We start from the raw sequence: 12,053 nt of genomic DNA, 5'->3' as shown, positions 1-12,053 counted from the left end.
TGGGCATCCCTGGCAGCGGCTGCTCTTAATGAAGCACTGGGTGGCGGTGTCATCTCACAGTCCGGCAGCTCCGGCGCTGATACAATCCAGTGCTGCTGTCATTAATATCCCCCGCGCTCGCTCACATGGGCCGGAGCCAGCAGCTTCTGGAGAGCGTCCCTGTGTGGATACAACACGCAGCTCATTCACAAATCCGACAGCAACAATGACGACACCGTCACAACAGTCACCATCCCGAGCGTGGGAGAGCGCCGGCAATCACCGATCCAGCACTGCACCGGCCAATAATAACACATAGTGCTGCACCATAAGTACCAGCAGAACAGACTGCGCCGCTCCACAACTACCAGCAGAACAGACTGCGCCGCTCCACAACTACCAGCAGAACAGACTGCGCCGCTCCACAACTACCAGCAGAACAGACTGCGCCGCTCCACAACTACCAGCAGAACAGACTGCGCCGCTCCACAACTACCAGCAGAACAGACTGCGCCGCTCCACAACTACCAGCAGAACAGACTGCGCCGCACCACAACTACCAGCAGAACAGACTGCGCCGCTCCACAACTACCAGCAGAACAGACTGCGCCGCTCCACAACTACCAGCAGAACAGACTGCGCCGCACCACAACTACCAGCAGAACAGACTGCGCCGCACCACAACTACCAGCAGAACAGACTGCGCCGCACCACAACTACCAGCAGAACAGACTGCGCCGCACCACAACTACCAGCAGAACAGACTGCGCCGCACCACAACTACCAGCAGAACAGACTGCGCCGCACCACAACTACCAGCAGAACAGACTGCGCCGCTCCACAACTACCAGCAGAACAGACTGCGCCGCACCACAACTACCAGCAGAACAGACTGCGCCGCACCACAACTACCAGCAGAACAGACTGCGCCGCACCACAACTACCAGCAGAACAGACTGCGCCGCTCCACAACTACCAGCAGAACAGACTGCGCCGCTCCACAACTACCAGCAGAACAGACTGCGCCGCACCACAACTACCAGCAGAACAGACTGCGCCGCACCACAACTACCAGCAGAACAGACTGCGCCGCACAACTACCAGCAGAACAGACTGCGCAGCACCACAACTACCAGCAGAACAAACTGCGCAGCACCACAACTACCAGCAGAACAGACTGCGCCGCACCACAACTACCAGCAGAACACACTGCGCCGCACAACTACCAGCAGAACAGACTGCGCAGCACCACAACTACCAGCAGAACAAACTGCGCAGCACCACAACTACCAGCAGAACAGACTGCGCCGCACCACAACTACCAGCAGAACACACTGCGCCGCACCACAACTACCAGCAGAACAGACTGCGCAGCACCACAACTACCAGCAGAACAGACTGCGCAGCACCACAACTACCAGCAGAACACACTGCGCAGCACCACAACTACCAGCAGAACAGACTGAGCAGCACAACTACTAGCAGAACAGACTGCGCAGCACCACAACTATCAGCAGAACAGACTGCGCAGCACCACAACTACCAGCAGAACAGACTGCGCCGCACTACAACTACCAGCAGAACAGACTGCGCCGCACCACAACTACCAGCAGAACACACTGCGCCGCACCACAACTACCAGCAGAACACACTGCGCCGCACCACAACTACCAGCAGAACACACTGCGCCGCACCACAACTACCAGCAGAACACACTGCGCCGCACAACTACCAGCAGAACAGACTGCGCAGCACCACAACTACCAGCAGAACAAACTGCGCAGCACCACAACTACCAGCAGAACAGACTGCGCCGCACCACAACTACCAGCAGAACACACTGCGCCGCACCACAACTACCAGCAGAACAGACTGCGCAGCACCACAACTACCAGCAGAACAGACTGCGCAGCACCACAACTACCAGCAGAACACACTGCGCAGCACCACAACTACCAGCAGAACAGACTGAGCAGCACAACTACTAGCAGAACAGACTGCGCAGCACCACAACTATCAGCAGAACAGACTGCGCAGCACCACAACTACCAGCAGAACAGACTGCGCCGCACTACAACTACCAGCAGAACAGACTGCGCCGCACCACAACTACCAGCAGAACACACTGCGCCGCACCACAACTACCAGCAGAACACACTGCGCCGCACCACAACTACCAGCAGAACACACTGCGCCGCACCACAACTACCAGCAGAACACACTGCGCCGCACCACAACTACCAGCAGAACACACTGCGCCGCACCACAACTACCAGCAGAACACACTGCGCCGCACCACAACTACCAGCAGAACACACTGCGCCGCACCACAACTACCAGCAGAACACACTGCGCCGCACCACAACTACCAGCAGAACACACTGCGCCGCACCACAACTACCAGCAGAACACACTGCGCCGCACCACAACTACCAGCAGAACACACTGCGCCGCACCACAACTACCAGCAGAACACACTGCGCCGCACCACAACTGCCAGCAGAACAGACTGCGCCGCACCACAACTACCAGCAGAACAGACTGCGCAGCACCACAACTACCAGCAGAACAGACTGCGCAGCACCACAACTACCAGCAGAACAGACTGCGCAGCACCACAACTACCAGCAGAACAGACTGCGCAGCACCACAACTACCAGCAGAACAGACTGCGCAGCACCACAACTACCAGCAGAACAGACTGCGCAGCACCACAACTACCAGCAGAACAGACTGCGCAGCACCACAACTACCAGCAGAACAGACTGCGCAGCACCACAACTACCAGCAGAACAGACTGCGCAGCACCACAACTACCAGCAGAACAGACTGCGCAGCACCACAACTACCAGCAGAACAGTCTGCGCAGCACCACAACTACCAGCAGAACAGTCTGAGCAGCACCACAACTACCAGCAGAACAGACTGTGCAGCACCACAACTACCAGCAGAACACACGGCGCAGCACCACAACTACCAGCAGAACACACGGCGCAGCACCACAACTACCAGCAGAACACACGGCACAGCACCACAACTACCAGCAGAACACACGGCACAGCACCACAACTACCAGCAGAACACACGGCACAGCACCACAACTACCAGCAGAACACACGGCACAGCACCACAGTTACCAGCAGAACACACGGCACAGCACCACAGTTACCAGCAGAACACACGGCACAGCACCACAATAATAGTAAAAGACTATAGTACAGGAGGCACAGAGCCCTCAATATGACATAATACACTATGTACTACAAGTCCCAGGATAACATATCACACATTACAGCATACCACAATAGATTCGGATGTCACCCGAGTGCAGTGCGATTCCTGCGGACACCGGTAATGGAGGAGATGGAGAAATTACTTTCTCGGTCTCCTCGGCAGCTGTGCTGCGATTCTCTGATGTGAGACGATAGGAGCACGGACACTTGGCTCCCGCTCACAGCAGAGCTTGAGCCGAGTGTCATTAGCATATCGCAGCGGATGTTATACGCTGGTGAGACTCCAGCCTAACAGCAGTGGAGCAGGAAAATCTCTGCGACTCTCCAGAAAACCAGGAACGTTCTGCAGAACATCGCCGTACCGAAGTCTCCACTGTTCCGGGCTCAGAAAGGCCTTAAAGGTGCTGTCCAGGCCTGGGGTTCAGGTCTGCAGACTTGTGAATCCTCACATCGCGCACACTGCATGCGATCAGGATTCTCCAGTACTGGGAGAGGACGGTCATGTGAACACAAATATGTGATTCGCCACAATCCGACTAGATGTGTCTGGCCTCGCTCAGTTCCCTTATAGTGAACGAAGCACCGCGCGTCTAGTCGTCACATGACTGCCTGCTCCTCGGAGAATCCTGACAGCTCACTGCTTTACGTTTGTCATTTAGTCGCCCAATAATTCTGCACACAGAGATATTCTTCTAAGACAAAACTGCAGTGTCTTTCTGACACCCGCCCCTGCCCCGCGCTCCTCACCCGCCTCTGCCCCGCGCTCCTCACCCGCCCCTGCCCTGGGTCTCACCCATCTCTGCCCCGCGCTCCTCTCCAGTCTCTGCCCCGCGCTCCTCTCCTCTCCTGTCTCTGCCCCGGGTCTCACCCATCTTTGCCCCGCGCTCCTCTCCAGTCTCTGCCCCGCGCTCCTCTCCTCTCCAGTCTCTGCCCCGGGTCTCACCCATCTTTGCCCCGCGCTCCTCTCCAGTCTCTGCCCCGCGCTCCTCTCCTCTCCCGTCTCTGCCCCGCGCTCCTCTCCTCTCCCGTCTCTGCCCCGCGCTCCTCTCCTCTCCCGTCTCTGCCCCGCGCTCCTCTCCTCTCCCGTCTCTGCCCCGGGTCTCACCCATCTTTGCCCCGCGCTCCTCTCCAGTCTCTGCCCCGCGCTCCTCTCCAGTCTCTGCCCCGCGCTCCGCTCCTCTCCAGTCTCTGCCCCGCGCTCCTCTCCAGTCTCTGCCCCGCGCTCCTCTCCTCTCCCGTCTCTGCCCCGCGCTCCTCTCCTCTCCCGTCTCTGCCCCGCGCTCCTCTCCTCTCCCGTCTCTGCCCCGCGCTCCTCTCCTCTCCCGTCTCTGCCCCGCGCTCCTCTCCTCTCCCGTCTCTGCCCCGCGCTCCTCTCCTCTCCCGTCTCTGCCCCGCGCTCCTCTCCTCTCCCGTCTCTGCCCCGCGCTCCTCTCCTCTCCCGTCTCTGCCCCGCGCTCCTCTCCTCTCCCGTCTCTGCCCCGGGTCTCACCCATCTTTGCCCCGCGCTCCTCTCCTCTCCCGTCTCTGCCCCGGGTCTCACCCATCTTTGCCCCGCGCTCCTCTCCAGTCTCTGCCCCGTGCTCCTCTCCTCTCCAGTCTCTGCCCCGCGCTCCTCTCCTCTCCAGTCTCTGCCCCGGGTCTCACCCATCTTTGCCCCGCGCTCCTCTCCAGTCTCTGCCCCGCGCTCCTCTCCTCTCCCGTCTCTGCCCCGCGCTCCTCTCCTCTCCCGTCTCTGCCCCGCGCTCCTCTCCTCTCCCGTCTCTGCCCCGCGCTCCTCTCCTCTCCCGTCTCTGCCCCGCGCTCCTCTCCGGTCTCTGTCCCGGGTCTCACCTGTCTCTGCCCCGCGCTCCTCTCCTGTCCGGTCTCTGTCCCGGGTCTCACCTGTCTCTGCCCCGCGCTCCTCTCCTGTCTCTGTCCCGGGTCTCACCTGTCTCTGCCCCGCGCTCCTCTCCTGTCTCTGTCCCGGGTCTCACCTGCCTCTGCCCCGCGCTCCTCTCCTCTCCTGTCTCTGTCCCGGGTCTCACCTGCCTCTGCCCCGCGCTCCTCTCCTCTCCTGTCTCTGTCCCGGGTCTCACCTGTCTCTGCCCCGCGCTCCTCTCCTCTCCTGTCTCTGTCCCGCGTCTCACCTGTCTCTGCCCCGCGCTCCTCTCCTCTCCGGTCTCTGCCCCGCGCTCCTCTCCTCTCCTGTCTCTGCCCCGCGCTCCTCTCCTCTCCTGTCTCTGCCCCGCGCTCCTCTCCTCTCCTGTCTCTGCCCCGCGCTCCTCTCCTCTCCTGTCTCTGCCCCGCGCTCCTCTCCTCTCCTGTCTCTGCCCCGCGCTCCTCTCCTCTCCTGTCTCTGCCCCGCGCTCCTCTCCTCTCCTGTCTCTGCCCCGCGCTCCTCTCCTCTCCTGTCTCTGCCCCGCGCTCCTCTCCTCTCCTGTCTCTGCCCCGCGCTCCTCTCCTCTCCTGTCTCTGCCCCGCGCTCCTCTCCTCTCCTGTCTCTGCCCCGCGCTCCTCTCCTCTCCTGTCTCTGCCCCGCGCTCCTCTCCTCTCCTGTCTCTGCCCCGCGCTCCTCTCCTCTCCTGTCTCTGCCCCGCGCTCCTCTCCTCTCCTGTCTCTGCCCCGCGCTCCTCTCCTCTCCTGTCTCTGCCCCGCGCTCCTCTCCTCTCCTGTCTCTGCCCCGCGCTCCTCTCCTCTCCTGTCTCTGCCCCGCGCTCCTCTCCTCTCCTGTCTCTGCCCCGCGCTCCTCTCCTCTCCTGTCTCTGCCCCACGCTCCTCTCCTCTCCTGTCTCTGCCCCGCGCTCCTCTCCTCTCCTGTCTCTGCCCCGCGCTCCTCTCCTCTCCTGTCTCTGCCCCGCGCTCCTCTCCTCTCCTGTCTCTGCCCCGCGCTCCTCTCCTCTCCTGTCTCTGCCCCGCGCTCCTCTCCTCTCCTGTCTCTGCCCCGCGCTCCTCTCCTCTCCTGTCTCTGCCCCGCGCTCCTCTCCTCTCCTGTCTCTGCCCCGCGCTCCTCTCCTGTCTCTGCCCCGCGCTCCTCTCCTGTCTCTGCCCCGCGCTCCTCTCCTGTCTCTGCCCCGCGCTCCTCTCCTGTCTCTGCCCCGCGCTCCTCTCCTGTCTCTGCCCCGCGCTCCTCTCCTGTCTCTGCCCCGCGCTCCTCTCCTGTCTCTGTCCCGGGTCTCACCTGCCTCTGCCCCGCGCTCCTCTCCTGTCTCTGCCCCGCGCTCCTCTCCTCTCCTGTCTCTGCCCCGCGCTCCTCTCCTCTCCTGTCTCTGCCCCGCGCTCCTCTCCTCTCCTGTCTCTGCCCCGCGCTCCTCTCCTGTCTCTGCCCCGCGCTCCTCTCCTGTCTCTGTCCCGGGTCTCACCTGTCTCTGCCCCGCGCTCCTCTCCTCTCCTCTCCTGTCTCTGTCCCGGGTCTCACCTGTCTCTGCCCCGCGCTCCTCTCCTCTCCTCTCCTCTCCGGTCTCTGTCCCGGGTCTCTCCTGTCTCTGCCCCGCGCTCCTCTCCTGTCTCTGCCCCGCGCTCCTCTCCTGTCTCTGCCCCGCGCTCCTCTCCTGTCTCTGCCCCGCGCTCCTCTCCTCTCCTGTCTCTGCCCCGCGCTCCTCTCCTCTCCTGTCTCTGCCCCGCGCTCCTCTCCTGTCTCTGCCCCGCGCTCCTCTCCTGTCTCTGTCCCGGGTCTCACCTGTCTCTGCCCCGCGCTCCTCTCCTCTCCTCTCCGGTCTCTGTCCCGGGTCTCACCTGTCTCTGCCCCGCGCTCCTCTCCTGTCTCTGTCCCGGGTCTCACCTGTCTCTGCCCCGCACACCTCTCCGCAGGACGCTCCGACTGTCGGGAGAGATGTGCGGGCCTCCGGGGTCGCTGTTAGGGCCAGTGGTGGTGCTGGTGGAGAGGGAGCGGTTCCCGGGAGCGCTGTATCAGAGGAGTGAGGCGCCGGAATAGCGGAGCTGCCACCTCATCTGCCTCATTATCTGTCCGGTGTAATCCTGTCTCCATGACTACGTGGCGTCACAAAGTTCAGCCCGCCCTGCAGACAAGAGACCGCCCACTTCGTGACGTCACAGAGAAATGTACTATAATAAGCCGCCGCGCGAGCGGCAAGTCTGTCAGAAGTTAGGGTAAGGCTGCTCTCATCAGCACCACGCGCTCATCAGCCGCTCGCGACGTCCTGAGCGGGAAGACACCTCTGACAGCACGGAATGGTGAACGACACAAAGAGCAAACTGTCATGTGACACCTCAGTCACACTCACTACTGAGGCGCTGAGCTCTGTGGTTACACTTCACTACTGAGGCGCTGAGCTCTGTGGTTACACTTCACTACTGAGGCGCTGAGCTCTGTGGTTACACTTCACTACTGAGGCGCTGAGCTCTGTGGTTACACTTCACTACTGAGGCGCTGAGCTCTGTGGTTACACTTCACTACTGAGGCGCTGAGCTCTGTGGTTACACTTCACTACTGAGGCGCTGAGCTCGGTGGTTACACTCCTGTACTGAGGCGCTGAGCTCTGTGGTTACACTTCACTACTGAGGCGCTGAGCTCTGTGGTTACACTTCACTACTGAGGCGCTGAGCTCTGTGGTTACACTTCACTACTGAGGCGCTGAGCTCCGTGGTTACACTTCACTACTGAGGCGCTGAGCTCGGCGGTTACACTTCACTACTGAGGCGCTGAGCTCTGTGGTTACACTCCCGTATAGAGGCACTGAGCTTTGTGGTTACATTTCACTACTGAGGCGCTGAGCTCTGTGGTTACACTCCCGTACTGAGGCGCTGAGCTCGGTGGCTACACTCCCGTACTGAGGCGCTGAGCTCGGTGGTTACACTCCTGTACTGAGGCGCTGAGCTCGGTGGCTACACTCCCGTACTGAGGCGCTGAGCTCGGTGGCTACACTCCCGTACTGAGGCGCTGAGCTCGGTGGCTACACTCCCGTACTGAGGCGCTGAGCTCGGTGGCTACACTCCCGTACTAAGGCGCTGAGCTCGGTGGTTACACTCCTGTACTGAGGCGCTGAGCTCGGTGGTTACACTCCTGTACTGAGGCGCTGAGCTCGGTGGTTACACTCCTGTACTGAGGCGCTGAGCTCAGTGGTTACACTCCCGTACTGAGGCCCTGAGCTCGGTGGTTACACTTCAGTACTGAGGCGCTGAGCTCGGTGGTTACACTTCAGTACTGAGGCGCTGAGCTCGGTGGTTACACTCCCGTACTGAGACTCTGAGCTCGGTTGTTACACTCCCGTACTGAGACGCTGAACTCACCTGTTACACCTCAGTACTGAGGCGCTGAGCTCAGTGGTTACTCTTCACAACTGAGGCGCTGAGCTCGGTGGCTACACTCCCGTACTGAGACATTGAGCTCAGTGGTTACACTCCCGTACTGAGATGCTGGGCTCACCTGTTACACCTCAGTACTGAGGCGCTGAGCCCAGTGGTTACTCTTCACTACTGAGGTGCTGAGCTCAGTGGTTACACTTCAGTACTGAGGCGCTGAGCTCGGTGGTTACACTTCAGTACTGAGGCGCTGAGCTCGGTGGTTACACTTCAGTACTGAGGCGCTGAGCTCGGTGCTTACACTTCAGTACTGAGGCGCTGAGCTCGGTGGTTACACTCCCGTACTGAGACTCTGAGCTCGGTTGTTACACTCCCGTACTGAGACTCTGAGCTCGGTTGTTACACTCCCGTACTGAGACTCTGAGCTCGGTTGTTACACTCCCGTACTGAGACTCTGAGCTCGGTTGTTACACTCCCGAACTGAGACGCTGAGCTCACCTGTTACACCTCAGTACTGAGGCGCTGAGTGCAGTGGTTACTCTTCACAACTGAGGCGCTGAGCTCGGTGGTTATACTCCCGTACTGAGACATTGAGCTCGGTTGTTACACTCCCGTACTAAGACGGTGAGCTCACCTGTTACACCTCAGTACTGAGGCGCTGAGCTCAGTGGTTACTCTTCACAACTGAGGCGCTGAGCTCGGTGGTTATACTCCCGTACTGAGACATTGAGCTCGGTGGTTACACTCCCGTACTGAGACGCTGAGCTCACCTGTTACACCTCAGTACTGAGGCGCTGAGCTGAGTGGTTACTCTTCACAACTGAGGCGCTGAGCTCGGTGGTTACACTCCCGTACTGAGACATTGAGCTCGGTGGTTACACTCCCGTACTGAGACGCTGGGCTCACCTGTTACACCTCAGTACTGAGGCGCTGAGCTCAGTGGTTACTCTTCACAACTGAGGCGCTGAGCTCGGTGGTTACACTCCCGTACTGAGACATTGAGCTCGGTGGTTACACTCCCGTACTGAGACGCTGGGCTCACCTGTTACACCTCAGTACTGAGGCGCTGAGCTCAGTGGTTACTCTTCACAACTGAGGCGCTGAGCTCGGTGGTTATACTCCCGTACTGAGACATTGAGCTCGGTGGTTACACTCCCGTACTGAGACGCTGAGCTCACCTGTTACACCTCAGTACTGAGGCGCTGAGCTGAGTGGTTACTCTTCACAACTGAGGCGCTGAGCTCGGTGGTTACACTCCCGTACTGAGACATTGAGCTCGGTGGTTACACTCCCGTACTGAGACGCTGAGCTCACCTGTTACACCTCAGTACTGAGGCGCTGACCTCACCTGTTACACCTCAGTACTGAGGCGCTGAGCCCAGTGGTTACTCTTCACTACTGAGGTGCTGAGCTCGCCGGTTACACTTCCGTACAGAGGCACTGAGCTCGGTGGTTACACTTCACTACTGAGGCGCTGAGCTCTGTGGTTACAGTCCCTTACAGAGGCACTGAGCTCTGTGGTTACATTTCACTACTGAGGCACTGAGCTCGCCGGTTACACTCCCGTACTGAGGCGCTGAGCTCGGTGGTTACACTCCCTTACTGAGGCGCTGAGCTCGGTGGTTGCACTCCCTTACTGAGGCGCTGAGCTCAGTGGTTACACTCCCGTACTGAGGCGCTGAGCTCGGTGGTTACACTCCCGTACTGAGGCGCTGAGCTCGGTGGTTACACTCCCGTACTGAGGCGCTGAGCTCGGTGGTTACACTCCCGTACTGAGGCGCTGAGCTCGGTGGTTGCACTCCCTTACTGAGGCGCTGAGCTCGGTGGTTGCACTCCCATACTGAGGCGCTGAGTACAGATGTGAGGTGACCATTACTAATATCTGTCTGTCCTCAAGATCATGAATTATTATATCAGAGATCTCACCACCAGGGGGCAGGGCTCACAACCTCACACAGGATACACAGGCAGGTTGCTAGCACTAATAGATGATGAGTGCAGGAGGATTATAGTTGCTACATGCAGGTGTTGATATTATTCCGGGATTGTGGAAAGCTGAGTGTTGCAGTAATGGCTCCCGGTGTGACACATTATACAATATTTAGGCTCATCCACTATTTCTGATTTTAGTGTTGGGAGAGACCGTGCTCCTCACACCCCGCTCGCCCACACACTCACCCAGACTTCCATACATCGCCTGCAGCGTCACCAGGTTTAATGCAATGAATTTATGGAAAGTCACAGTGTGCACAAGGAATTCATGGCGGCGGCTGCTGATGACTCATGTAGGGGGCTGCAGGGACCTCGACATTTACATCTCTGCTTCCATTAACTCTTATATAGGTCACATGTTTGAGAGCGCAACCAGGGGAAGGAAAACGTCCTTAGTCTGCGCAGATAAGCCCAATGCAGACAGAGGCAGTCTCCCCCTTGACATCAATCTGCAGTGTGACCGCTCTTACAGTACAGAGCTCCATAGTGTGACCGCTCTTACAGTACACAGCTCTATAGTGTGACCGCTCTTACAGTACAGAGCTCTATAGTGTGACCGCTCTTACAGTACAGAGCTCTATAGTGTGACCGCTCTTACAGTACAGAGCTCCATAGTGTGACCGCTCTTACAGTACAGAGCTCTATAGTGTGACCGCTCTTACAGTACAGAGCTCTATAGTGTGACCGCTCTTACAGTACACAGCTCTATAGTGTGACCGCTCTTACAGTACAGAGCTCTATAGTGTGACCCCCTCTTACAGTACAGAGCTCTATAGTGTGACCGCTCTTACAGTACAGAGCTCCATAGTGTGACCCCTCTTACAGTACAGAGCTCTATAGTGTGACCGCTCTTACAGTACAGAGCTCTATAGTGTGACCGCTCTTACAGTACAGAGCTCTATAGTGTGACCCCTCTTACAGTACAGAGCTCTATAGTGTGACCGCTCTTACAGTACACAGCTCTATAGTGTGACCCCTCTTACAGTACAGAGCTCTATAGTGTGACAGCTCTTACAGTACAGAGCTCTATAGTGTGACCGCTCTTACAGTACAGAGCTCCATAGTGTGACCGCTCTTACAGTGCAGAGCTCTATAGTGTGACCGCTCTTACAGTACACAGCTCTATAGTGTGACCCCTCTTACAGTACAGAGCTCTATAGTGTGACAGCTCTTACAGTACAGAGCTCTATAGTGTGACCGCTCTTACAGTACAGAGCTCCATAGTGTGACCGCTCTTACAGTGCAGAGCTCTATAGTGTGACCGCTCTTACAGTACAGAGCTCCATAGTGTGACCGCTCTTACAGTACAGAGCTCCATAGTGTGACCGCTCTTACAGTACAGAGCTCTATAGTGTGACCCCTCTTACAGTACAGAGCTCTATAGTGTGACCGCTCTTACAGTACAGAGCTCCATAGTGTGACCCCTCTTACAGTACAGAGCTCTATAGTGTGACCCCTCTTACAGTACAGAGCTCTATAGTGTGACCCCTCTTACAGTACAGAGCTCTATAGTGTGACAGCTCTTACAGTACAGAGCTCTATAGTGTGACCGCTCTTACAGTACAGAGCTCCATAGTGTGACCGCTCTTACAGTGCAGAGCTCTATAGTGT

General features: G+C 58.4%; 1 protein-coding gene across 3 annotated transcripts in view; it reads right to left on the bottom strand.

The window, feature by feature from the left end:
- TENT5D (terminal nucleotidyltransferase 5D) overlaps positions 1–12,053 on the bottom strand; it is a 61,432-nt gene that overhangs the window by 14,389 nt on the left and 34,990 nt on the right. The window contains exon 1 of one of the 3 annotated variants that reach the window (XM_073642129.1): positions 6,970–7,203. The exons of 1 other annotated variant lie outside the window; for it this stretch is intronic. The gene's annotated coding sequence lies outside the window, so the exon portion shown is untranslated. Of the gene's footprint in view, positions 1–5,042; positions 5,063–6,969; positions 7,204–12,053 lie in introns of those variants that run through there. One more of the 3 variants, XM_073642133.1, reaches the window with a different exon arrangement.

Source organism: Phyllobates terribilis, unplaced genomic scaffold, assembly GCF_046119375.1.
Source record: "Phyllobates terribilis strain yellow unplaced genomic scaffold, ASM4611937v1 Scaffold_7__3_contigs__length_470593459, whole genome shotgun sequence".
NCBI classification, from domain to species: Eukaryota; Metazoa; Chordata; class Amphibia; order Anura; family Dendrobatidae; genus Phyllobates; species Phyllobates terribilis.
Note: the sequence above shows the minus strand (reverse complement) of the source record. Positions and strands in the feature narration are given on the sequence as shown.